Source organism: Enhydra lutris, unplaced genomic scaffold (assembly GCF_002288905.1).
Source record: "Enhydra lutris kenyoni isolate GAN:26980312 unplaced genomic scaffold, ASM228890v2 scaffoldscaffold21, whole genome shotgun sequence".
Classification (NCBI taxonomy): Eukaryota; Metazoa; Chordata; class Mammalia; order Carnivora; family Mustelidae; genus Enhydra; species Enhydra lutris.
Genome location: NW_019154105.1, coordinates 25926082 through 25940483, shown reverse-complemented (window position 1 = coordinate 25940483; position 14402 = coordinate 25926082).

The window sequence follows — 14402 nt, the reverse complement described above, 5'->3', positions numbered from 1 at the left end:
TATAATGTCTTCACTGTTTTGGCTGTATCATTCCAGCCTCGTTTAGCATACAAAACTCCCTGGACCAGGACTGTATTTGGTTGCAAGTGACAGAAAACTAAAAATAACAGTGGTATAAACTATCCAAAGCAGGTGTGTTTTTCCAATTATTCCAAACCCAAGTTCTTCCAACGTTACTATTCCGCTTTCTTGATCATGTAGCTTCCATGGCACTGGCCAAGATGGTGGCTTGGGATCCAGCTCTCAGCTCCACATTTTAGCCCACAAAAAGGAAGAAGGACCAAAGACAGTTGTGCCCTTCCCTTGACAGCCTCTTCCAAGAAGTTCCACTTAGGAACTGCCAGTTAGGTCTCACATAAATCTGTCACATGGCCACATTAGGTGCAAAAGAGATTGGGAAATGGGGTCATTGTTTTGGGTGGTCATATGTCCAGCAAAAAAAAAAAAAAAAAGACTTGTATATTTTCACTCTCAACTATTTGCATAATAGACTTTATACATGGATTTTCTTGTGTGTCTCTCCATTAGTTGAGAGTTCCTTAAGGACATGTGTGACTGAAACTCAAGTTCCAGGTTTTTGTTTTTGTTTTCTTTCAATAGACCATTTGATTTAGCTTAAAGGTAGAAACCCAGCCATAGGGGTGCCTGGGTGGCTCAGTGGGTTAAGCCTCTGCCTTTGGCTCAGGTCATGATCTCAGGGTCCTGGGATCAAGCCCCGCATCAGGCTCTCTGCTCAGCAGGAAGCCCGCTTCCTCCTCTCTCTCTGCCTGCCTCTCTGCCTACTTGTGATCTCTGTCTGTCAAATAAATAAATAAAATCTTAAAAAAGAAAAAAAAAAAAGAACCAGCCAAAAATGTCTGAGAATGTAGACATAGGCCTAATCTCATACAGGGAACATGCTTTGCAACCCAACGACTGACACAAAGGCCTCTTGGAAGAGATGATATTTGAACTGAGAGCAGAATTAGGAGAAGACACTAGTTGTGCAACAGTCAGAGGGAAGAATCTTCTAGGCGGAGAGTTAGCTAGGACAGGAGCCTCGAGTTGAGGCAAGAAGGGATTTGGCATTTTCAAGAACAAGAGGAAGCAGTGTGGCTAGAAGGCAACATATAGAGGGAGAGTGGGAAGAGCTGCTGGGGTAGCAAAGGCAGGAACAGACCCCATGCGGGTGAGGTGGCACACAATGGAGGTGACTGGTATGGGCCCTGGAGCAGGCCGTTTGGACAGCCCAAGGTTCTGCCACTTACTAGCTGCAAGACCTTGATAATCGACTTAGTCTCTCTGTGCCGTAGCTTTTCCATCTTTAAAACAGTCATAGAACAGAATCTTTATAGAGGGGTTGTTAGTGTTGTTTGAACAACAGAAATTTATTTCTCACAGTTCTAAATCACCGGGAGCACCTGATAGGTCCTACACACCTACACACCAGCTCTTTCCAGGGTGTGGCTAGCTTCTTGCCACTCCCATTTTTCCGACACTTTATACCCAAACCCACGCCCCTGCTGCCCTCTTGCTCTCTAGTTCAATTAGCTGCTTTCTCAGTTGGAATTAGGAATGACTACAATACAAAGGAGAGTAGACACAGGAAACTTCTTTTTCCTTCAAGCAGAAATCCTGAGGTAGACAAGCCCAGGCTGAGACGGTAGCTCTGTGGCTATTTGATGCCCTAGTTCTTGCATCTTTATTCTCTATCATCATCCTTGACCCTGGCTTTGGATGGCTGCTGGGGTTTCAACCATCATCATGACCATGTGCCAGAAAGATAAAAGGTAGAAGGAAGGGGCGCTGGGTCGCTCTGTCAGCCAAGCATCTGACTTTGGCTTTTGGGTCATGATCTCAATCGAGCCCCACGTTCAGCAGCCACCCCCACATCCAGCCCTGTGCTGAGCAGGAATCTGCATCTCCCTCTCACTTTGCCCCCCGCACCACCTGTGCTCTCTCTTCCTCTTCAAATAAATAAATAAATAAAATTTTTTTAAAGGTGGAAGGAAGAAAGGACAAAAAGGCATACTCCTTTTAAAAATACTATTCCTGCAGTATGGAGGTTCCTCAAAAAGTTGAAAATCGAGCTACCCTATGATCCAGCAATAAGACTACTGGGTATTTACACTAAAGATACAAATGTAGTGATCCGAAGGGGCCCGTGCACCCGAAGGTTTATAGCAGCAGTGTCCACAATAGTCAAACTATGGAAAGAACCTAGAGTTCCATCAACAGATGAATGGATAAAGAAGAGGTGGTATATATATACAATGGAATACTATGCAGCCATCAAAAGAAACGAAATCTTGCCATTTGCAATGACGTGTGGAACTAGAGGGTATTATGCTAAGCAAAATAAGTCAATCAGAGAAAGACAATTATCATATGATCTCTCTGATACGAGGAATTTGAGAGTCAGAGTGGAGGGTCGTCAGGGGTAGGAAGGGATAAAAGGAAACAAGATGGGATGCGGGGGGAGACAAACCATAAGAGACTCTTAATCTCAGGAAACAAACTGAAGGTTGTTGGGGGGTGGAGGGGAGGGATAGGGTGGCTGGGAGATGGACACCAGACAACCAAAGCTTAACAAACCAAAATTCTTTCTAAATCCCACATTTCTTTCATTTGATAGCAGAGGTTCTGGGCCCACATCCCCTGAATAGCAATGATTAGCTGTGGTTGAGTAATCGCTCCCTGCTTTGGACAGTGTTTGGGATTTCCAGTTTGCCCCAATCCTGGCTCTTCCTCTTGCTTCTTCCCAGACCATACCCAGACCACTTCCCTGATTCACTTTCTGATTATCTCCTGAAAGCATTTGAGTTTATGAATCTTGGCTGAAAGAGTGAAAACAGAAATGCCTTGTCTTCTCTTCGAGACCTTTCCATGATCTAGCCCTAACTCACTCTTCCAACTGTTCTCTTCTTGTTATGTCTGCTCCAAACACCCCCTACAGGACACCTCTTGACTGTAAGCTCCATGAAGGCAGAGACCATGTCTGTTTTGCTCATCAGTTGATTCCCAGCACCCACTATAGTGCCTAGCTCATAAGGAATGTTCAATAGTTAATTGTTCGATGAATCAATACTTGTATTTTGTCACCTCCCTGTTTATAGTCATGGTTTAACTCCTTCAAATGACCTTCTCCCATATCCACATGAAAGGAGTTCAAACATCCTTCAAAGTCAAACACCCCTCCTTTGTGAAGACTCCTACACATTTGTTGGCAGTAACGTCTCTGAACGCCTACAAAGTCCTAATGCTTTAGGAATCATGGAGCTCCCAGGACATATCCCAAAGTGCCCAAAGCTTCCATACTCTGGAAGGAAACCAGGTTGGAGAGGACTCAACAGGATTGAGAAGTTATATGTCTGATTAAATGAGACATTATATATCTCTGGCGGCTAGGTTTGGAACAGTGAGAGAGAAAAAAAGATAGGAGGCTACTTCAGTAGTCTAAGCAAGGCATGATGGGAGCTTGGGCTTGGGAATTGGCAGAAATGAAGAAAGAACTGAATAGATCTGAGAGATTCTCAGCACATTAGAATGTCAGGACTTGACAGTATAATGAAAAGATAGTAAAGACAAAGAAAGGAGAAGGTTTCAAATGTGACTCTTTGATTGCTGGTTCATGTAAGAAATGAATAGTACTATCATTCCCTGAAAAATAAAATACTTAGAGAGAACCAGGCCTTGGCATCTAGTTTGGCCTTGTTGATTTTGAAGATCTTTGAGACATTCTACTTAAGATGTCAACTAAGAGGTTAGATATATGGGTTTGGAGGTCAGAAAAGTACTCTGGGATGAGGATATAAATTTGAAAATTGTCAGAATTATCAGCTGTTGAAACTCTGGATGTGGTTATGGTTGCTAAATGCTGAGGGGGGTAGGATACAAGAAGAGTATAGAGCTCATGGCCAAGTCTTAGGAAGCTGACACTTAATACTCAGACCGAAGAAATTGAACCTACCAAAGAGATAGAGGAGCTTGTCCAAAGACCTAGGAGCCAATCGGGTAGGGGTTGCATTGGAAAGCCAAGGAAGAGAGTCTCAAAATGGAAGGAGTGATACATTGGTGAAAGATGAAGAAAGATGAGAACCGAAAAACACTCATTAATGTAGCACTGTTTATGTCACAGGTGACCTCTGAAGGAGCCTTTGGAAGACTGCTGGATCTGGTGGGAGGAAGCCTGCTGAAGAGTATTGGTTGGGAGATGAGTCAAGAGAGATAGTGAGCAGAGTTGTGGCACCCTGGGCCAATGTTGGATTACGTGATGTGGGCTTAAAATATCCAATGGATCTAGCAATATGGAGCTCATGGGTGTCCTTAGAGAGAGATAGCCATGGTAGGGGAGTATTAGGGTTGGGAGACAGGGTTGGGGATTGGAAGAGAAGGAAATGGAGACTATTAAAATGATGAGCCCTCATAATGAAAACTGGCTTTGCCCTCTTTTGTCTCTCTATCTCTACCTGCCTAAGTGCTTACCAAAAACCTCATTTACCCCTCTCCCTCCCCCAGAAGATGGAACCACAGATGGTAGCAAGGAAGAGGAGATACAATGGACAGATAAATGCCTCAGCCCTTTCCTGAATCCCAAAGATAGGTAGTGCATTGAGTTTTTTTGATAGAGGCCATACATCCTATGTTGGGTTTCCTCATTTGTATGTGTGTTTAAATGATTTTAATATCAAACCCAAGGTCTACTGCTGATTTAGAGTTCAAAAGAATCTCTTCTGTAGTCTAGAACATCCCTGTGTGGTTTGTAAGGAGGAGGAGGAGTTTCCAAAGTGAAGGTGCTGTCACTGACAAAGAGAAAACAAATTGGCTGTGCAATCCAGGAGGGGCAAAGCGCACAGCATGTGGCTGGGCTTCCGGATTCCGTCCCTCAGAGGTGAGACAGAGATAGCTCTTGAACCTTCACACTGACTCGTAACATTAGATGACAGAGGATTCAGATCTCACAGATGGTGGTGACATGCAAAAAAAAAAAGTAAATGTTGACAACTGGACTTCTTTCCTGTCAAAGACATTTAACCTAACCTCTAATGATTAAGTACCTAACCCTACTTTCAAAGCGCCATTGAATTTTAGGCAACTAGATCTTTATAGTAAAAATGAAAAAAAAAAAACCAGAAATATTTCATTGATCACCTGGGCTTTAGAGAGGCCTTGTCATTTAGTTTCATCATTTTTCTGGACCAGTCGCTGTCCCATAGCCGTTTAAGGAGAGCCACAGATCTAAGTGTAAATTTTATAGTAGCCATGTCATAAAATTAAAAAGAAACATGTGAGATTTCTTAAGACTGTATTTTATTTATCCTAATGTATGCAAAATATTGTCATTTAAATATGTATTTAATATACACACATAATATTGGAATATTTTTTCCCTTAGTTGATACTAAGTCTTTGAAACCTGCTATGTATCTAACACAGCACATACCAATTCTAACCAACTACATTTCAAGGGCTCGATAGCCACATGTGACCAGCAGCTACCTTATTGGCGATCCCTATTCTAAACAATCATCACAGGACCATGTACAAAAGAATCCATCTAATTAAAAAATAGGCAACTCCTATTTACTGAGCACCTAGTATGTGACAGCCACGGGGCTGACAATATCATATATGCCGCGTTGTTTACTTCTCACCACGATTCTGCCACATAGATATCATTATCTTCTTTCTATGGAGGGAAGACTGAGGCTCAGAGCAGTTAAATAAACTGTGCTCTGCTAAGTGTCAGGATCAGGTTTAAACTCAGCCTGTGCTTTTTTTTTTTTAAAGATTTTATTTATTTATTTGACAGAAATCACAAGTAGGCAGAGAGGCAGGCAGAGAGAGAGGGGGAAGCAGGCTCCCCACTGAGCAGAGAGCGCGATGCGGGGCTCCATTCCAGGACCCTGAGATCATGACCTGACCCAAAGGCAGAGGCTTTAACCCACTGAGTCACCCAGGCGCTCCTCAGCCAGTGCTTTTAATTTGGTCATAGAGTCCATTAAAATCCCTGAGTCTTTGATAGAATCATGATGTTCACCCAAGACACACATTCACAGTAATAAGCAGCACAGTTCTAAAGCCACTGAATATTAACCACTCAGGAGAGCCACAAGATAGGAAAGGGACACCCCACCGAATCCCAATTCTTATTCAGTAATAGATGTGAATGCATCTGAGAACAAATTTTATAGAGCACCTTCCTTGATTTTGTTTTTTGTTTCAAAGATTTTATCTTTAAGTAATCTGTACACCCAATGCAGGGCTGAAATTTACAACCCTGAGATCAAGAGTCACATGCTCCTGCAACTGAGCCAGCCGGGCCCCCTGAGCACTTTCCTGTGTAACAGGCACTATGGGGGAAAAAAAGAAGTAGACGGAATTAGCTGGCTCTGACCCACCCCCATGCCCTCTCCCCTCCTCACTTTCTCTCACAGGAAATTTCCTATTTCTTTTTCTTTTTAAGATTTTATTTATTTGACAAACAGAGATCACAAGTAGGCAGAGAGGCAGGCAGAGAGAGAGGGGGAAGCAGGCTCCCTACTGAGCAGAGAGCCTGATGCAGGACTCGATCCCAGGACCCCGAGATCATGACCTGAGTCGAAGGCTGAGGCTTAACCCACTGAGCCATCCAGGTGCCCAGAAATTTCCTATTTCTTGACATGCTTTTTCCTGACTCTCATTTGTGCATCTCCTCTTTACTAAGGTGGAAGATTCTCCCTTCTCCAGTCTGAGCGATTAACTCCTTCTCATCCCTCAAGATCTGGCTAGAATGTCACTTCCTACAGGATGTCCTCCCTGATACTGCTGGCAGTGTAAATCACTTTGTCCTTCATAGGTTCACAGCATCTTTCTATCTGAGCACTTACTATGCATTTGTTTCTGAGGCTTTTCCCAGAGGGTGAGCTCCTGGAAGCAAGAAGACACTTGTTGAGTAAGTGTCTAACTAAGCTATCTGCTAGGGTCTTCTGGTCCCTAAATTCTAAGTCAGATTGATTCAAGTCCTGATCCTATACATTAGGGAAACCTAAAGCTCTTCCTCAGGATTCTCCCCATCTGGGAAGATGATTCTTACAGTCTTATGGTTAATTCTCTTTTTATGTCCTGACTTTGTCAGAATCACTCTGCTGTATGTCTCATAGTTATGTCTTCAATTCTGCTCTGACATCATCCTCCATACAACATACAGCTTCTCTCTTCTCCTCTCCCCACCCGCAAAGCAACCACATAACCATGTAAATAAGACATCTTACTGAAGACCAAATGATCACAGAGAGGGGTGACATGGCATACAACAGGGCAAAAACCTCAAAACCATGTATTAGGTCTTTCAGCAACCCTGCTGCTTACCCTCACCCCCCAACCCCAGGACTATTACATTTCCACTTCTCAAACATTTCCCAGCCCCTCTCTCCAATCTTTTTCTGCCACCCACTCTGCTTCACCCTCCAATTTTTTTTTTTTTTTTTTAAGGAGCCAAAACCCAAAAACCTCTCATTTTCTCACATAGAATGGTACCTCTTTTCCCTTCTGCTTGGGCTCCTTCAAATACCTATATATTGGCCATTTTCCAACCCAAAGGCTTAACAATGTATTTTCCCCAGCAAAGGCAGTACCCTCTTTAGAAAAATCTCAGACAACAGTTAAGGAAATAATAACTTAGGTCTAGAGAAAGTGCTGGCAAACCTTTTCTGGAAAGGTCCACATGGCAAATAATTTTGGCTTTCTAGGCCATAGGATATCTGCCATGATTACTCACTTCAGCCACTGTGGCACAAAAGCAGCTGATACATAAATGAATGAGTTGGGCTATGTTTCAATAAAACTTTATAAGAACTGGGGAGGGGGCGGGAGAGGCCCCCAGACTCTAGTTTGCCGATGGGCAGGATCTGACTCAGAGACCATAGTCCCTGACCCTGCATCTGGAGAATGAATGAACCACCCCCACTCTCACAGAGCACCCAATCAAGTGTGGGAATCAGGGCAGAAATGTGAAAAAGATCACTTATATTTTTAAGAGATAGTAAATGATAAATTCCAGAGCAATGGTTGAGGTCATCCAAGTGGACATTTTAATGAAATTTCTGAATGCAATAGTGCATGAAGCCTGGGTAACGTCTGGGTAGTGTTGGAGAGGAAGAGCTCCTTGCAGACAGGCTCATTTGCTGGGAGAACAGCTTCATCTAACACAGGGGTCAGTAATCTATAGCCCCCAAGGCCAAATCCTGCCCAATCACCTGTTTTTGTAAATAACATTTAAGGGACAGCCACGCCCCTTCATTTCCATAGCGTCTCCGGCTGCTCTCCCTCTGCATTCAATGTTGTTTTGACAGACTACAGCCCACAAAGCTGAAAATATTTACTATCTGGCTCTCTACAGAAAAAGTTTGCTGACCCCTGATCTAGGACATTTGCAATGTGGGATTGTAACAGAGCACAGACTTTGGAGCCGAATAGTCTTAGATCCAAGCAGCAAGCCTGTTGCTTTCTAAGTGTGGCGTTGGACTAGTGACTTCACCTCTGAGGCTAGTTTTCTCACTTATAAAATGAGCTGTTGTGTCTCTTCAGTGAACCAATACCTAAAACACTCAGTACAGTGCTCAACACACACAAAAAATGCTATTTGCCTTTTTTTCCTCTTTTCCCCTCCACACAGCATCTGATTATAAAACACTATTGCATTCATTCGGTTTTAAGTCATTCCTGCACAAAAGTGCTTGCAGTGTAGATAATAGGAAGGCAGGGAGATTATCACACACAAAAGGAGTTAGGGATGGTTTTAAAGTGAGCTTCAAGGGCATTGCTAAATGTGATTTTCCTTTCATGTTGTTCTTTCGTTTCTAAGCGGCCCCACACCAAGGCAAAGCGACTTTTTAAAAAGGAACGTTTATTGGTTCACATAACTAAAAATTTCTGGGCTGGATCTTTGTGCATGGTGGGTCCAGATACTAAAACATGTCATCGAGAATCTGGGTTCTGTCTCTCCTCCTGGCGAGGACTTCTTCTGAGCAATTTCACTCTCGGGCAGCCTCTCTCTGTGCAATGGAAAATACCCACGAGCAGCTCCAGATTTATGGCTGAGGACAGGGGTCCACGACTCTAGTCCCTCTGCCAAGTCCCGCCCGATGCCTGCTTTTGTATGGCCTGTGAGCTAAGGAAAGCTTTTACGTTTTTAAAGGGCTGTAAAAAATGCAAAGAAATCTACATGACAGACACATATGGCAGAGCTGACAAAACCAAAATAATTATCTGGCTCTTTACAGAAAGCATTTGCCAGCATAGCAGCTCCACTACAGAAAGAAACATTTCTGTCCATCACTTCTAGTAAAAGACCCCAGACAGCCTTGCTGGGACCAGCTCATTTTCCTGCACTGCCTTGTGGGCCGTTTTCTCATGCCTGTCTCTGATGTCAGACAGAGCTGGATGGAGGGCTCCACTGGTTTTTCTCTGGAGCCCCTGAGTTTGTAACTCTGTCCATTTCTCAAATTTTTATGTAACACAATCTGCTGGTCTTTTTGATGGTTTCTTTTTGCTCTCGTTTCTCCCTTCTTACATTTAATCACTTCAGAGTTTATTATTTTATAGTCTGTATCTGAGATCTGAGTTTTGGAAAGATTTACATCTTCTATTCATATGCCTGCTGGCATGGGTTCATGTGTTTGAGGTTTTTAAAATCTTGGATTGCAAATTCATCTTAAGTGATGTCTGATCCTCGGGAATCCTGGAGCTCCAGGTTTGGGGGTGTCTCTCCAGTGAGCACCTCGGCTTTTGCCCGGAACTTTGGGAGCATCTAAGAACTGTTTCTATGGCAACATAACATGCAGAGGTCCCCAGCAACCTACAACAAGAACACCTTTGAACCCCAAATCTAGTGAGGGCAGGCCTGGGGTTTCAAATCCCCGCCTCCCTCCACCTTGCCAAAACTCGCTCCAAGAAATGCAAGCATGCCTGTCATTTCCTTTGGTCTTTTGGGGGTCTTTTTTCTCTTTACCCTTTTACTAAGGGTAGCAGCTTTATGTGGGCTATCAATTTTTCCTTCTGTCCCGGAGTAACCATTAAATCCCAAGCTCCCTGGTTTCTGAGATCATCAAATACCCCCCAGGCAGCCCCAGGTTTAGCGCGCAGACTGTACTCTGGTTTTTAGTTTCCATTTCATTTTTGGTTCCTGGGATTTCCTTTCCTTTCTTTTGAGCCCAGTTGGACATTTAAAGGGATGCTAGCTCTATTTTATACTGCATTTCCAGGTGTTTCATAGCAGGAGGGTTTTATGTAACGCAATCCAACACCTTGCCGGAAATAAAATCCCACTAGGCCTGTGAGCCTGTGTGAGACCATGCCAGCGGTGTATGCCACCTGCAAATACCCTCCTCTGCCACTTTGATCACCTCCAATAGCACCTGGAGAGGTGCTCACCAGAGGTTTCCTGGAGGGGATCTCCTGAGTGAGTTACCAGAGAGAAGAGCAAAGACGCTGGCAACGGGCTTCATGTGTAGACCTTCATGCGTAGACCTACTCATGAGTAGAGCAGAAGCCTTGTGTTGGGTTGAAGAGGACAAGCTCTAGAATCAGACAGTCTAGATTTAAATCTGAGTTCTCCTTCCAAGATGGGTAACCTTGAGCATGTCGTTTAACCTTTCTGCACCTTCATGTCCCAGCACGTGAAGGAGGAATAAGATAGAACCTTCTTCAAGAGGTTGCTAAGAGCATTCAGTGACCTACTGAGAGCCAAGGGCCTGGCACATGGCATCCTCTCCAGCAACGGAAGGTGAGCCTCTGTTAGGTTAAGGGAGAGCTCCTGTGCTGGGAGAGACATCCATCTTCTCTGAGCTCTCACCCATGAGGTCAGTGATGGAGGGACAAGAGCTCATAGGAGAGATCTGCCCCTTCCCAGAAATAAGAGAAGAAGGGTGTAGAAAAAGCCTGAGGTCATCACCTTTGCAACTGAAGAGAATTTGACCCAGTGCTCAGGGGAAAAAAAAATAAAAGAAAAGAAGACAGTAAGAAATGCTTTTTGAGGGGGACCTGGGTGGCTCAGTGGGTTAAAGCCTCTGTCTTCGGCTCTGGTCATGATCCCAGGGTCCTGGGATCGAGCCCCAAATTAGGCTCTCTGCTCAGCGGGGAGCCTGCTTCTCCCCCTCCCCTCTCTCTGCCCGCCTCTCTGCCTACTTGTGATCTCTGTCAAATAAATAAATAAAATCTTAAAAAAAAAAAGCACTCTTTGAAAATGTGAAATTGGATGAGGATTCCCTAGTTTGCGTACACTGGTCTAAAAATGTAACTCCACAGAAGGGTCTCCGGGGCTCCTCCAGTCCCAGAGATGTCACCCGTCATTACAGAGGCTGTGGGAAGAAAGAGCAAAGCCTGTCTGCCTTCATGCAGTCCGGGATGAGGCTGGAGAGAGCCAGGGGTCTCCTGACCTTTGCCACTTGGGTCTCTATATGCCCCCACCCCCGGCCCCACACCTCCATCTGCTTCTCATCTAACCCCTAAGTCATCAGGAGGGAAGTGCCATGCAAATTCCTGAGGAACATTTACTCTCAAAAGGAGAACAACAGACCACCAGAAACTCCTAAGCTTTCTCCAGGGAAACTGAAGCTGTTGAAAATGCAAGCAAGGGTGTAAAATAGAAATGCATTTCTGCCCTAGACTAGAATCGGCATCGTCGGAAGGTTCTTCTTTAAGTATTTTTACAACAGTTGGCTACAGGAACAGTCACTCATCCAAACAACTTTTCAAATGTGTCGTTTGGCACTGCCACGTAGAAGTGTGTCAATTAGGAAGCGGTCCTCCATTATTTCCTCCTGAGCGCTGGGAAACGTGCTTCTCACTCAGCACGGGCTCAGTCAGCAAGCAGCCTGAAGGGCAGAGAGAAGGAAGAGAGGTCAGAGAGCAGCAACACTCCTTTTCTTTTCTTTTTTTTTTTTAAGGTGGTAGGAGCAACTCTCTATGAACTTGGCCCAACATTTTGCAGGTTTCAGTTAAATCCAGATAAAAATTTGCTACAAAGTTCATCTGGCACTTTTCTGCTGTATTTTGGGGTACAAACAGAAAATAATGCACACACATTTTCTGTCTGTGTTGTTCCCCTGTAAGCACATAAATCTTTTCATTGCTACTTTTTCTTTTCCGTATGCCGGTATCTCTTCATTGTCACAACTTCAAATCCTGTCCAGGGTGCCCCCTGCTAAATATAACAGAGCTAGAAGCTAGAGGCTGAAGTTCAGGAAAGCACACCTCACTTGAAGACATGGAGATAATTACTAATTCTAAGAACTGCCCATCCTCAGAGAAAGCCAAGAAGTAAATCCCCTCACAGAACACAAGGGAAGCCATCACCAGGAATGCTGCTGGCGGGTGTCTGAATGGGGTGTGGGATTAAAACACAAGACCCTAGGTCTATGCCAACCTTAAGATTCTGATTTCACCTGTTAAAGATAACATTTGCATACTACTTCAAAGTTTTTAACAAACCTCACAATCTCATTGATTTTTTTAAAATGGGAATGACTTTTTCTTTTTAGAGTGAGCATAAATATCAACAATGTAGACTTTCAAAGGAAGATGAACAGAATGAAAACAAAATAGAGATCCTCCTCCCTCCATATCTAAAATATGAACAGAAATAATGAAAACCAGCAAAAAAAGAAAACCGGCAGCAACACGCAAAACAAGGTCATGTGGACAACCTAATGTCTTGTCCTGCAAAAAGTGAAGGACAAGAAAGAAAGGGGAGATTTTCAAACAGTGTAGCTTCTAACGCTGTGTTCACCCTAGAACCTTGCGTTATTAAAAATCTTAAGAATTTTCATCATAAGCTCCAAATCTAAGAAGCAAACTAGCAGAGTGTATCATTTCCCCTGAGTATTCTGAGTTAGAGAACAGGTGAATAAGACTATGAATTAAACATACTGGGGACCAGAGAGAAAATGATACAACAAGAGAATGATGGGGGCGGGGGGCAAAAAAGGGAGATTTTAGTTTCAGTGAAACAATTAAACAATTAAAAAACCAAAACATTACCATGGAACTAGTAAATAAATAAAAATAACAACAAAAAAAAACTAAATAGACACAGCTCAAAATAAAATTACAGATTCAGACAAAAACACTTGAGATAAACATAATGAACACATATAAACAGCATAAACAATTCAAGCCTCATTGTCCCTCAAGCAGAGAATCCACAAATAGGACAGACTAAATATACAAAGAGATGAAATGAGAAAATTGCTCTGATGAATGAAAAAAAAAATTCAAAGAGCACATGAAGACCCAGGAAAATAGATACTGAATGACATAGCTTTCTTAACTTGCTGAACTTCAAGGACTTAAGTAAAAGAAAATTCAGGGGTGCCTGGGTGGCTCAGTGGTTAAGCCACTGCCTTCAGGCTTAGGTCATGATCCCATGGTCTTGGGATCAAGCCCCACATCGGGCTCTCTGCTCAGCGGGGAGCCTGCTTCCTCCTCTCTTTCTGCCTGCCTCTCACCTACTTGTGATCTCTCTGTGTCAAATAAATAAATAAAATCTTTATTTAAAAAAAAGAAAAAGAAAATTCTTTTGGCATACTGACATAAAAAGTAAGGGAAGTCAATTAGATTGGCCTCTATCTTTGATAATCTATCTTCAATGCCAGAATATAATGAAGTGCCATCTGGAATTTCCAAGGAAAATTGTGACTCAAGACAATCTCATCCATCCGAGATAAGTTCCAGCAGGAAGTCCACAGCCATATACCTCGCCACACATGAAGGGACTCCGAGAATATGCACCCATGGGTCTTCTTTGAAGAAATTATTTAGTGATGAAGCCTGGTCAATTTAGAGATGAGTCAACATAAAGTGTTTGAGGAAGGACAGGCTGGGGTGGAAAGGATTTGTCATGAAAATGCAATTCATTTGAACATAGAACCAGTGATACTAAGCACTTGTGGCGGTGGAATTTCTACAACAGAATGTGCATAATACCAACTGGGATATTGCACACATGGTAACAGAGCCAACATTGGGAGGTGAGGGGCAGGGGGATGGGGGGGGAAGCACGTGTCTGAAGACTTACTCATCTTTCATATCTGTGAGTCATTCAATACTGCCTGAAATGGAAACCTATGGCTAAAAAAATAATGACTCCAACCTCTTAATATTTTTCATTGCTTTTCTTAACCGTCTTTCCCCAAGAGGAACTGAGAAGGAAATAGTATCTTTTGCGGTAAAGATGCATTTAACGAAAGGGCAGCAATTCCTTGTTTCACTTTAGCTTTACTTTTCTAAGGCTAAATTCGAGCGATATTACATCTATTATTTTATTTTAAGACAGCATGTATAATATACTCATATTTTTGTAAAAAATAGATCTGCCTTTGTTTGCTTCTCTTTCAGTCCGTCTTGAGGCTACGTTCCCCTTCCTCCTCTTTTTCCTTCCACAC